Raw genomic sequence first — 13,575 nt, 5'->3', positions numbered from 1 at the left:
GAGAACAAACAACTATGATGACTTGAAAGATTCCAGCAGTAGTTCTGAGGGAACTCCTAGTTGTGTTTTTGTTATTACTGTTGTTGTTTTAACAAATCATAACACCTCTCCAGATGAGTTTGGGCATGAAAAAAAAAAGCATGCAAATAAAGGGAGTCTAGCAATTCTTCTGGCAAACATCCTTCATGGGGCAAGGTGTAATGGAAAGAGACGACCAGCAAGCAGCCCTTTGACTACATAGCACGTCTGTCTTTGCTCACTAATTCCAAACTGTGAGCTCCTTGTTTTTCTTCTCTGACATAGGACACCAAGATCCACCACAGTATCTTTAGATGCACCAGAGGAAATGTAAACATTACAGAGGTTTGCAAATGTTGGGCACTGGAGGGACCCGTCTCTATAATATACAGTTTTATCAGACCTCACACTCAGGTTGAATGAAGGGTAGCGAAAGAGATGAGGCTAACTGTTCATTTTCTGACTGCAGTCTGATGTCCTGGCCAGCTTTCCAGAGAAAACATCTTTAATTAATATTGGTCTTTTGAACATCCTGACCAGAGATGCTCACTTCCTATAATATGTCACAGGACATCTCATTCTCTGGGACACTGAACTGAGCAGTATTTATCCAACCTCAGGATAACCATAGGGCAAGTCAATCTATCCAAAATAAAGAGCAGTTAGCCTTTACTGATTCCTCTTAGTTAGAGATGACTTTCCCTTCTCAAACTTCTCCTAGCAGTTTTCACCTTCTCTATGGATTTAATGCATTTCAATTCATTTTGTAGCTTTTTGTGTACCTTTTTTTAATCAGCCCCCACCCCCAAGACTTTAAGTTTCTTGAGTGCAGGGGCCATATCTTATCCTTCTCAATCTTCAATGCCTTGTGAATAGAACATAGTCAAAGAATATTTGGTTAATCTAGTTGATTTGGATGTTAGAGTAAATAAATCATAGATAAACAAATTTAGAGCTAGAAGAGACCCAAGTAGTTATTTATTTAAACATACTCGTTTTACAATTGAGCTAACAAATCCAGAGAAATTAAGTGACTTGTCCCATATTACTAGTAAGTGGCAGAACTAAAATTTTAATCCAGATCCCAACTTCAAGTTAATAAATTTTAAAAAATTATTTATTTAAATCTATTTATTTGTTATAAAAATGCCCAGGTAACTTTCTCCCAGTTCTACCAACAGTATATTAGCGTCTCCATTTTTCTGCATCCCCTCCAAAATTTGTCATTTTGCCCTTTTATCATTTTAGTCAGTCTAAAAGGTGTTAGATGATATCTTACAGTTGTTTTGCTTTACATTTCTCTAATTAATAATGAATTATAGCATTCTTTTCATATAGTACATATAGCTTTCATTTCTTCATTCAAAAACTATCCATTCATATCCTTTGGTCCATTTGCCAATTGGAGAATGGCTCATATTTTTACAGATTTGACAATCTTCCATATATTTCGGATATGAGAATATTTAGAGTGAGAATTAGAAATGAGAAACTATAAAAATTTCTCATTACATCAAGAGTCTGTTTATTTTTTTTTTACTTTTCCTGAATCATTAGATAAACTATTTCAATATAAATCTTTCCACTAGATCCAATTCCTATTAAAAAGAATAAATAGATTGTTCTGAGGATCATTGATTTAGAGTTAGAAGAGGTCTTGGAAATCATTGAGCCCAACCTCCTCATTTTATGGAGAAGTAAACTGAGACAAGGTAGGTGACTTGCATAACACCGAGGAGTAGAGTTGAACCCAGATCCTCCTACTCCAAAGATTTACTCTTTTAATGATAAAGATCTATGTGTTTGGAAGGCTTCTTCCAGCATCCTTTTCTCCCATAACTTGGTTCACGTTTAAGCCCTAGATCTGAATCTCTTTTCCCAGGCTTGGGGTAACCTGACTACCTGTTCCATGGTCCTTTCTTGCTTACCCCAACCCAATCTTCTCTAAAATTTGTCAGAATTTCTTTTGGTATTCAGTGCTATGTTTTCTTACATTATTTATTTCTTTCATGCAGATATAAAATATTACATGATTTGAGAATGTAAGTTCTTGGAGGACATTGTAACCCTTTAATCCCTGAGGGTCTTTATCATATACTTCTTTTGTATCCTCTAGATCACTTTATACAGGGACAAGTATTAATAAACATATGTAAACAAAAATACTTCTTAACTTAAATGGCTCCATTTTCATTAAAAATATTTATTAAGCATCTACTATATGCAAAGAACTATGTCAGCTGCCATGGATGCAAGATCCAAGGTTGATGTTTTTTAATCTTGTGGATTCGACATCTCTGCTTTTCTTTCTTCCCTATATCGGTTTCTTTTATGAACCTCTTTTCTCCCCTGCTCCCACTCCCTATCTAATTACATCCCTTTCCTTCTTTTGCCTACAGCAGAACTCTTCCTATCTCTGTCTATGATAGCAGCTATTCAGTAGGCAGTATGGTACTGTGGAAAAAAGCCTTGAATTTGCAATCAAAGAGGATTTGAGTTTAAATACTACCTGAGTGACTTTGGACAAGTCATTTAGTTTCCTCAGTGAAATGAGGAGGTGGGACTAGATGGCTTCAAAAGCATCTTTCAACTCAATATATATGATCTTGACCATACCCAAGGGCATGCCTATCAAAGTTGTTCAGACTTAACTGCTAGTCTAAACCAAAAGATTATGTTTAGCCAAAGCAAAACTTCTTCTCCTTTTGTGATATCTGGATGACTTTATAGAATTTGGGGCAGGGGTTCCCAAAACCACATGCCTTTTGTGGCATCACTACTTGATTAAAGGTAACAGGCTCCTGGAAGATTCAGTTCCCTTGTGAGGAGGTGTCTTCTTTTCCCCTTGCCCACATCTCTCCTAATACAGAAACTGGTATTCCAAATAGAAGGATTAAAAGTCTTTTGCCCTAGTTTATGGTGCACATTAGAAGAAAATCTTGGAACCAACCACATCCACAAAGGTTGTGTTATTTAACCAGAAGGTTTACATGGTGATTGTTGGCACCAAGAATGTGTTAGGAGAATGACCAATTGGGGTTGCCACCTCAAACTAAATTTTTGAGTCTCATTTGCATATGTTATCAGTCTCTCATTATAGGGAGTTGCCAAACACAGGTCCTTGAAATACTGACTACTTTACATTTTTATTGCATTTCCATACATATTAGATCAGTTGATCTTTGCAGCAACTGTGAATTAAGTAGGAAAAAGATTATTGTACCTATATTACTGATGGGAAAAAAAATCTAGCCTGAAGAAATGAAGTAATTTCTCTGTCACAACTCTTTGGCAGAGCCTGGATAACACTCTTGACTTGTAATCCAGGGCTCTTACCACTCTCTAGTTTAAACTGCCTTCTATTTACTGGCATAACTATGTTTTCCTTGAGTTTCTACACATACGCCTCATTTTTCCAATAAAGAAATAACTTGTATTCTTTTGGAGTGATAAAAAAAAAAAAAAGCTATGTTTATTTGTAACTGATGGCTAGAGAAGTTGCCCATTTATGATCCCTCTGTTTGGGTCATCTTTATATTATTCCACCCAAGTAAATGGTTAGAAAGAAGCAGGGACTGACATCTTGCTTCAAAGATGATTGACCAAACAAACACTGCATAAATGCTTTTCATCTCTTGTTTTGGTCCACAGCTGTGGACACCAGTAGAGTCACAAGTTTACTGAGGAGGGCCCGAGTCTTTCATATATCTGAGCCCCCAAAAAGTAACAACAATACAGTGATCATCAGTACCTTGCACGTTGAAGGCAATGAATAAATACTTGTCAAATAAATGAACTACATAAATAATTTGCCAGAGTTGTGTAGGTAGTCAATATAAGAACCTTCTAAATCAAGGTCCAAGGTGTATTTTCTAGATGATAAAGTGAAATGATTGATTGGAATCAGGAAGACCTGAGTACAAATCCAGCCTCACACACTTTCTAGTTGAGTGATCCTGGGCAAGTCACTTAGCCCCTATTTGCCTCAGTTTCCTCACTTGTACAGCAGGAATAATAATTGTACTTACTTCCCAGGGTTGTTGTGAGGTAATGAAATAACAATTTTAAAGAACTTGGCTTATAATAATTTCTATATAAATTTTAACTATTGCTGTTATCATCATTATTATTGTCATACTATTATCATTGTTGAAAGGTATTGTAAGTATTCTGGATGTTTTGTATTTTAACAAGATAACGTAATTTAGTTTAATTAATAATTTGATTAAATAATTTAATAAGAGAATATAAGATATATAATAAGATAATGTAAAATATATTATTGTAAATATGTGTATTTAGTTGCACCTTGAAACTCTTCAAGTGATCTGAGACTTTTAATATCCAAAAATAGAATACCCTAGTCTCATTATAATATTGTCCTTGAGGTGCATGACTTGGGACTTTCTTCCAAAAAATTACTTGAGAAAATTCCTTTTGCCTAGCTTGCCTTTTCATGCACTGATTTTTTACATGGAGTCTTCCTTTTAAACCTTACCTTCCATCTTAGAATCAATACTGGGTATTGGTTCCAAGACAGATGAGCAGAAAGGGCTAGGCAATGGGGGTTAAGTGACTTGCCCAGGGCATCCAGCTAGGAAGTATCTGAGGCCAGATTTGAACCCAAGACTTCTCTCTCTAGGCTACATGGAATTTTCTAATATTCTGGTTTCTGAATATCTCACTCCTATCTTACAAAAGGTATATGTTTCCCAAAAATGACATTTCAAAATAACAACAAAGTAATGCCCCTGGTGAAAGATATGCAGCACCTAACAGAAGAGTATTTTCATTGCTTGGTGATAATTCTAACTGACAGAGGACATGGAAAAAAAAATGCAGGGAACTGAGGTTTCTTGGCTCATTCTGATTCAAGCCTGGTTGAAACCATAGAGCAACCATTAATGCAACTTTACTTTTAACCAGACCAATCGCCCAGTTTTCAAATTGTATTATATGAAAGGAATGAGGGATAACCCTCTAGATAACAATGGAAAAAGATCTAGTAGCCTTCATCTCATATATGTGGTTAAGATATTGCTATCTACTCTTAGTCATTTAACCATGTTTTCCTTTAAAAATTATAAATTATTGGGGGCAGTTAGTTAATTAATTAATTAATAATTAGTTAGTTAGTTAATCTCAGTGGATTGAGAACCAGACCTGGAAATGAGAGGCCTTGAGTTCAAATCTTGCCTCACACACATCTTAGCTGTGTGACCCTGGGAAAGTCACTTAACCTCCATTGCCTACTCCTTACTTCTCTTCTGTCTTGGAACCAACACACGGTATTGATTCTAAGATGGAAAGTAAGGTAAAGGTTGTTTTTTGTTTGTTTGTTTTGTTTTGTTTTTGTTTGTTTTTTTAAGGATGTAAGTTGTTTTAGGATAGGGACAATTTCATTTTTTATTTTTGCATCTCTAGTGGCTACCATAATTCCTAGCACAAAACAGACAATTCAATTAAAGTTTGTAGACTGATTGATTCAATGATTGGGTACCTAAACTCTAATCGAGAGGAAGTGAGGGAGAAGAAACCAAAGAAGAGAGTGAAATGAAAGGCAGTAAAGGAGAAAGTGAGAGTAGAATAAAAGTGATTGGGGAAAAGGGAAGGAAGACACAATGGGGAGTAGAGGAAATGGAATAAGGAATAGGAAAGAAAAATAAAGTGAAAGGGGAGAGAGACTAAGATCCTTAAAGGTGTGACCCAGGCCATTGCCACGTATCCTCTATCACTACTTTTCATTCACTAAGTGATGTAAATGACATCCATGTATCAACACCTCCATGCTGTCTTGTTTTCTCTAGGCAAATGTTGGAATGTGCCCAAATCTATGGTCAGGCAAACCTAATTTCAGGGTACATTAAGGAATATCTTCAGAATAAAATCTGAAGACAAATGAGTTTTTGATAAGTCTTAATCACATCAGTTTTCAGAGAAATCTGATGCAACAAGACCAAAAAAACTTGGCCTCGGTAGCAGAAATCTTTCCCCACATCAAAGCTTGTCCCTGGAATCTTGGTTGCAAACATGGCAGACAAGGGGCATCTATGTCCAGCCAGCTGATCATTTTATAGGCGCTGGCAAAAGTTTTCAAAGGGATTTATATTGCACAACAGCTACTTACTTTAATGGGATTTGTGTGGTTCAGTCCCTGTAACCTTTGGAAAATTGAAGGGAAGCATAATTGTGAAAGCCACTAAAAAGTATAAGGCTTTTACTGGAAGTCCAGTGAAAAGTAGTGAAATGAAGCTATGGCATTCATCTGGGTCTTTCTGTGCACACTTAGCTGCAATCGTAATTAAGGTAGCGTCCTTTTAATGGGCCCCCTGATAAATGGCACGTTGCTCTCTTAATTGGGCTGGCTGCAAGGGCACAGATTTAGCTTTAGTGCATTTAAGTGACCTCAAACACAGGATTAGCAGCACACCCAGTGCCATTTATATAGCACACCTGGTCCTCTGCACCATCAAATCACAGTGGTTTACAAGCATGACCAGGTCTCTGCTAGTATATGTTTCCGACTGGGCAGCCCTTGTTCACTTTGAGATGCTTTTGAGCCCTTTTATAGCTTACCAAAAAAGGCATTAGGCTCAAGGGTCCTTGATGTGTATAGTTTTTTTTTTCCTTTTATTGTATTTCCATGAAATAAATACAACATTTTTCTAACCAAAGGAATCTGCCTGTCTCAATCTTTGAAAATTGGATTGAACTCATTTCTTGGAGGGGGGGAGGGGAGGTTATTTTTGAACATTGAGGTTGCATGCTTCTTTGGGATAAAAAAGATGTTTTTTACTCAAATATATTTGGGGACTATGGTAGCTGATAGGAAGGAAAATATGGGCTCTAGGCTCAGTTCTTCCACTTGCTAGCTTGATGATCATGGGCAAATCAGTTAACCCTTTTGGACTTTGGATTCCTCTTTTTTCAAATGCCAGCCTTAAAACTGATACTATAAAAGCTCCTAAATAGGTATGAAAACTTCCCAAACCATTGTTCTGGATTGAGAAAGAAATACATGACTGTAATGATTTCTTTTTATTTAAAAATAAATCCATTGACTCATTTAACTCAGTAGCTAAACCAAGAGCACTGGAGAGGCAAAACTGAGGACTCCAAGTGGTTTTATATGAAAGATAAAGTTTGATGCTGCTAGGTGATACAGTGGCTAGAGAGCCAAGGCTGGAGGCAAGAAGACCTAGGTTCAAATCTGGCCTCTAATACTTTCTAGCTGTGTGCCTCTGGGCAAGTCACTTCACCCCATTTGCCTAGTCTTTGCCCTTTTGTTTCAAAGTTGTTACTAAGACAGAAAGTAAAAGTTTATATTTAAAAAAGAGACAAAGTTCACTCTTCCAGCAATGACCTTAAACATAAAATAACCCGATGGGATTGAATAACCTTGCTATATTACCTGTTGTTTTTTTTTTTTCATTTTCTCTCTTTACTTTCACTTACTCCCTTTGGTCACAGCTGGATCATGCATTCTTCCAAAGTAATACAAATCAGCATATGACTTTTTCTTTCCTGACCTTCCTTCTAAACCTTCTAACCAATCAATAAGCGCTTATTAAATGTCTGCTTTTTATTAAATGCGTATCATGTTCATTAAATGTGTCAGGTACTATACTAAATGCTGAGAATACAAAGAAAAAGGTGAGACTCCAGTTTCCTTTCTCTGAGAAGGGGGGAAAAAAACAACTCCACCACCACCAATAAACCCAGATTGTTTGCAACAACATTGCTAAGTATTTAAAGACTTGATCCTGTCTTTTTCCGGAGATTAAATTGTGGTACCATAGAAATCTCAATGGTTCTAGAGTCAAAGGACCTTGGTTCATAATCTTGTTTCTAACACTACTTATATGACCTCCAACAAGTTATTTAATTTCACTTGGCCTCCATCTATAAGATGAAGGTATTTGATCAGACCAGATCTGACTTAGGTCCCTCCTAGTGCTAAATCTATGCTTCTATAATCCCTACATTGTTCCAATCTTATTTCCTTTGTGGGTGTTTTCTACATGACTATAAGACTAAAAGTCTAATATAGGTTATAAATCAACCTGACAAAGCTTATGCTTTTGCTTTATTAGAATATTACTGGGGGAGAGGGAAAGAACATGAAATATGTAACTAGGAGAAAATACTCAAAATTAAAAAAAAAAGAATATTACTGGGGCTCAAGAAAAACTAACTAGTAAGAAGACATGAAATAACCCACATAGGAATTCTCACTTTGACCAGCAAATGATTTGTAAAATCTCTTCTCTTTGACAGAGACACCATATTTTAACCTAAGTCAACTCTCCTAAACTCCAGAAGTCTTTTTATCTTAGAGGCCTTTTAAAAATTTGGGGCTCCAAGTAGTGTTGGGCTTACCCAAGCAGATGCAATCATGTTGAACAACATATCACCATTGAATTTTATTTAGGAAAAATTAATTTGCCTGTAACCATAATCTAGAGAAATGCTACCAGAAGAGTTTTCAGAGACTCCATCCACCATTTCTCCCACATCCCTTATTTCATTTTCTTTTAGTTTAGTTTTTTTTTTTCAATGCTTACTTTATTAACTACATGGAGCAAATTCCAAGAACTCCCAGTAGCCACATTAGATTTGACCCTAGTTTGTATCATTCTTGCCATCACAAAGTCATAGGATTTCTGAGTTGAAAAGGACCTTGGTAATAATCTCATCCATCCAATGCCTGAAAAAGAATTTATTTACTCTATATTATGCCCAACAGATATACATTTGACTTCAAGACCTCCACTGAGGGAGGACTCATTACTGTCTTCCATTCCACTTCTAGCTCAAAGAGATTAAGTGATTTTTACCCATGGTCATACAGATAAGTAAGAGGCAAGATTGAATCATGGGTCTCTCCTTGACTCCAAGTTCAGGTATCACTGTACAAGTCAGGCAGTCAACTACCTTTTATTAAGCAAATACTATGTAGCAGGCACTGTACTAAAAACTCAGCATAAAAAGAAATTGTGTCCGCCCTAAAGGAGCACACAGTCTAATGAAAAATGTTTCATCATTTGATTCTTAAAACAAACCTGGGAGTTATATTATTATCCTCATTTTAGATAAAGAAACCAAGACAAAAAGAAGTTTAGTCACATACCCAGCATCACACAGCTAGGAAGTGTGTAAGGAAAGATTTGAACTCAGGTCTTCCTGACTCTAGGTCCAGTTATCTAATCACTGTATTATCTAGCTGCCTAGGAAACAGTTTCCTCTAAAAGATTGGCATACTTTCATTCCTATGGTGCCTATATCCTCTGGGAAATTTACTCTGACCATCTATACCCTCTAGATTTACTCCCCACTTGGAATTCCTGGCATTTATTATCTATTTTTTCTAAGTCCTTCATTTATGAGTCTTGGCACATTATGTTTTAGATTGATATTTGTCCTTTCTGAGTTTATGCCCTATCAGTTTAACTAGATTCTAATCCCTTCAAGGACAAGGACCCTGTCTTCTGATTCTTTTTATTCCCAACCCCTAGCAGAGAGTCCTGGGCAATTGGGTGGCACAGTGGATAAAGCGTTAGGCTTAGAGTCAAGAAGACTCATAATCCTGGATTCAAATCTGACCTCAGACACTAATTATTAGCTGTGTGACTAAGTCACTTAACCCTGTTTTTCTCAGTTCCTCATCTGCAAAATGACCTGGCAAACCACTAGCCAAGAAAACCCCAAATGAGGTCATGAAGAGTCAGATGCAACTGAAATGACTCAACAACAGCAACAAAAGTAGAGTGTCCTACACAATAAAAAGATTTTACTGTTAAGAATGAAACATTCAGAGTATTTATTTTTGATACCTGATGCATAAGAAGGCACAAGTCCTCAAGGACTGAGTCTGAAGGGAAAAAATTCTTCTTTTTTGGGGGGAAAATAGAGTCTTCCTTCATCTTTAGCCTGTCTTCTCTTCCAGTGAATCACTTGAGTCACAGTGGTTTCTGTTCACTTTCACTGGCAAAGGAGCTTGGCCAAAGTCTGGCTAATTCATTCTCCAACTGATGGGAACATTACTCTCTGTCAGCCACACCTAACTCAGTCTTAATTGGACAGCCACTTCCTCTCTAGGGATTTGGGACGGTTTTTAATAAAGGAAGAAACCAACGGACAAAGGTCACATAAGCAAAAGTGTTCATTTCAGGCAAAACCCCCAAAAATATCTTTGTGGAATAATGTTATTCCACTGACTCATGTCACTTCTGTGGAGCAGCCCAAAAGGACTCCTTGTTAATAAACTCTGTCTGTCTGAAATGGAAATGTATGAGTAATATACATGTCATGGTTGTTCATGTCATGATCTCTGCCTCCATCTTCCCATAATCTAAAAGTTGCGAGAATTATTCACATTGCTCAGCTCATGACAGGAAGTAGCCAGGACACGGGAAAGGACTAATAAAAATGCTTGTTAATTACTCAAGATAAAGAGAACGATTCTAAGGAATGGAGTTTTTTTCTAGGATAAGGAAAGTCGCTTGGCAGAGTTATAAGTCAAACCAACCACCTCCATCATTTCAGTCAATCATGCCAGCCAGAAACTTGCTTTTGGCAATACTTCCCTACACATCTAGACATGTTTCATTTGAGACTCACTTGGTTTTCTTCCAAATTTCCCATGGTTTCCAAAGTCCTCCCCCCAACCTTCCTTGCCAATACATACACCTTGGTATCATTCCTTTTAAGGAAGATTGGTCAGAAGTGCCATGGCACCCTGGAAAAGTCAAACTTGGGCGGCCACTTTAATCCCCTGGCTCTAATACTAATTGAACCTTCATTTTCAAAAAGCACATTTAACTTGGTTTTGCTTTTTTTTTTTTCCATTTCCTCTCTTTTTTTTTTTCTCCTTATCTATTGCAGGAACAATGCATAATTTTATGGCAATTCCCTTTGAAGCCACCTCTTTTATAAAACCTTTTAGGAAGAAATTTATCAATGTTATAAACCAGGAGGTACCCCTAAGGTGTGGGAAATATAACCTCATTATACAAAAATGTCATAGACTATGCTTTAAGAGTATATTATTAGGGGCAGCTAGGTGGCTGAGTGGATAGAGAGCCAGGCTTCAAGATAGGAAGTCCTGAGTTCAAATCTGACCTCAGACAATTCCTGGCTTTGTGATCCTAGGCAAGTCACTTAAACCCCATTGCATAATCCTTACCACTCTTCAGTCTTGAAAGCAATAGTATTAAGTTTGAGACAGAAGATAAGGGTTTTTTTTTTTTTTAAGAGAGAGAGACAGAGACAGAGAGAGAGAATATTAGTATATATACTGCTAGCTAAGATTTATGTAGCACTTGAAGGATTCCAAAGCACTTTGCATATGTTATTACATTTGATTCTTGCAACTTTGTGAAGTAGGTGTTATTATATCCCATTTTGAAAAAGAGAAAACTGAGGCAGAACAGTTGAATGACATACCCAGGGTCACACAACTTGCAAATTTCTGTGGCTGAATTTTAACTCCAATCTCTTTAATTCAAGGTCCAGTGAGTATTCTACAGAAACTAGCTGCCTCATAATAAACATGTACATTAATTTATGTTCTTGTTCAGTCATTGCAGTTATATTTTACTCTTTGTGACCCAATATGGAGCTTTCTTAGTAAAGATATTAAAATGGTTTGACACTTCCTTCCCCAGCTCATTTTACAGATGAGGAAACTGAAGCAAACAAGCTCAAGTGGTTTGCCCAAGGTTGCATAGCCAGTAAGTGTCTGAGGCCAGATTTAAACTCAGGAAAATTAGTTTTCCTCACTCCAGGCCTAGCACTATCCACTTCACCACCTAGTAGCCAGATAGATACACTGATAGATTTGGGAATTTATTTTAACTTGTCTGAGTCAACAAAAAATAAAATGCTCACATTTTCTCCATCACAAAATAGAAGATGTGAAGACTGCAAATAAATGTACCACTTTTTTGCCACTTTGATCTACTTCTTAGTTATAGTTTGCTTGGATAAGTCCATTTTCAGGTATTTCATGAATTGTAGTCCTGCTTCCATCTTCACTGCAAGTATGTGTGGTCCTTTAATGTCAGTGGTTTGGAAGAGCACATACATATGTTCTCCCATATGTAGTCATGGGAAAAGGTGCTGGAGATAAGAGAAACTGGGTTGAAATTCTGGATGTGCCATTTATTACCTGTGTGACCTTTGGCAACTCATTTAATCTCCTTAGGCCTTCTTACACATCTTTAAGTTGAAAGATGAACCAGATGACCTCTAGGGCCCCTTCCAGCTAAAAATTTAAGATGCAGGATGGTTTGGATATGTTTGAGTGACAATAAGTGAATTAATAATTGGACCAAGCTCAGGAAAAAAAAATCTACGTACCCCAAAGCTAATACATGATCAGATTGAGTTCCTATAATCCAATGGGTGTGTATACCTCCATAGTATATGGCTACTATGTGCCAGCTACATTGCATTTCTTTACTATTACAATGCCCTGAGGATCATTCCTAATAATTTGCAAGAACTTATTTTCTTTTAAATATGTCTTTTAGAAAATCTCTGGACTTAGAAACTCTACAACTAGAATACCCAAAAGGAGGAGAGGAGGGAAATAAAAGAAATTTTATAAAAAAATTCAAAATGTAGAGAAAAATCATATTTCAGAGAGGAACTTGGGGATTAAAAATTGAGGCATTTTATAGAATTAATATTGTAAGAATAATTTCTGTATTTCCATCTCCAGAGAAAGACACAGTAAATAGAAACATGAACAATATAATGTTTGTATACATATGTGAATGTACACACACTCGCATTGGGTAATGCTTTCCGTGGAACAGGACAGGGAGAGAGGTGGGGGAGATACAGGGGCAGGGGAGAAAAAAACTTTTAAAGAAAAAAAACTGAGACATTTGCACATGTTTATGTCATTCACTTTGGAGAAGTCACTAAAAGTCATGATTCCTATAATGCCATGAACACCTCAGCCAACAGCAATCCTGGTGGCCTATTCCAGGAAGGAGTTTGAATCTGTTGCCTGGAATGGGCCACCAAGATTGCTTCTGGCTAAGACATTCATGACATTATAGGGTCTGTGGCTTTTAATGATTTCTCCAAAGTGGATGATATGAACACATGCAAATGTTTTGATTTCTAATTCCCAAGCTCCTCTCTGAAATGTAAGCTTTTTTTTTCTAGAGTTTTGGATTTTTATCAAACTTCTTTCATTATTTTAGAAAATTTTCTTTCAAAGCTTGAAAAAAAAATTTCTTTCCTCAGGATCAACCAAGTGATCATGAAATACTCAAGTTGCTTCATGTACAAAGAATAGGGTAGCAGTTTCTTTAGACACGACAACAGCCTTGTTAGCTTATAATAATTCATGAAGGAGCTATGAGGGATTTAAAGATGCAATTTTGAAATGTCACTGAAGTATTTAAAAATATTTCTGAGAATCAAATAATTTTTTGGGTTCTACAAGAAGAAAGAAAGAAAGAAAGAAAGAAAGAAAGAAAGAAAGAAAGAAAGAAAGAAAGAAAGAAAGAAAGAAAGAAAGAAAGAAAGGAAGGAAGGAAG

General features: G+C 36.5%; 1 protein-coding gene and 1 non-coding gene across 3 annotated transcripts in view; one reads left to right on the top strand and one right to left on the bottom strand.

The window, feature by feature from the left end:
• PRRX1 (paired related homeobox 1) overlaps window positions 1-13,575 on the bottom strand; it is a 94,300-nt gene that overhangs the window by 23,602 nt on the left and 57,123 nt on the right. The gene's annotated exons all lie outside the window — the stretch shown is intronic.
• Window positions 4,968-5,092, top strand: LOC123248275. Its single transcript, XR_006506337.1, has one exon. It is a non-coding gene; the product is annotated as a U6atac minor spliceosomal RNA (small nuclear RNA).

This window comes from Gracilinanus agilis, chromosome 4 (genome assembly GCF_016433145.1).
Source record: "Gracilinanus agilis isolate LMUSP501 chromosome 4, AgileGrace, whole genome shotgun sequence".
Classification (NCBI taxonomy): Eukaryota; Metazoa; Chordata; class Mammalia; order Didelphimorphia; family Didelphidae; genus Gracilinanus; species Gracilinanus agilis.
Note: the sequence above shows the minus strand (reverse complement) of the source record. Positions and strands in the feature narration are given on the sequence as shown.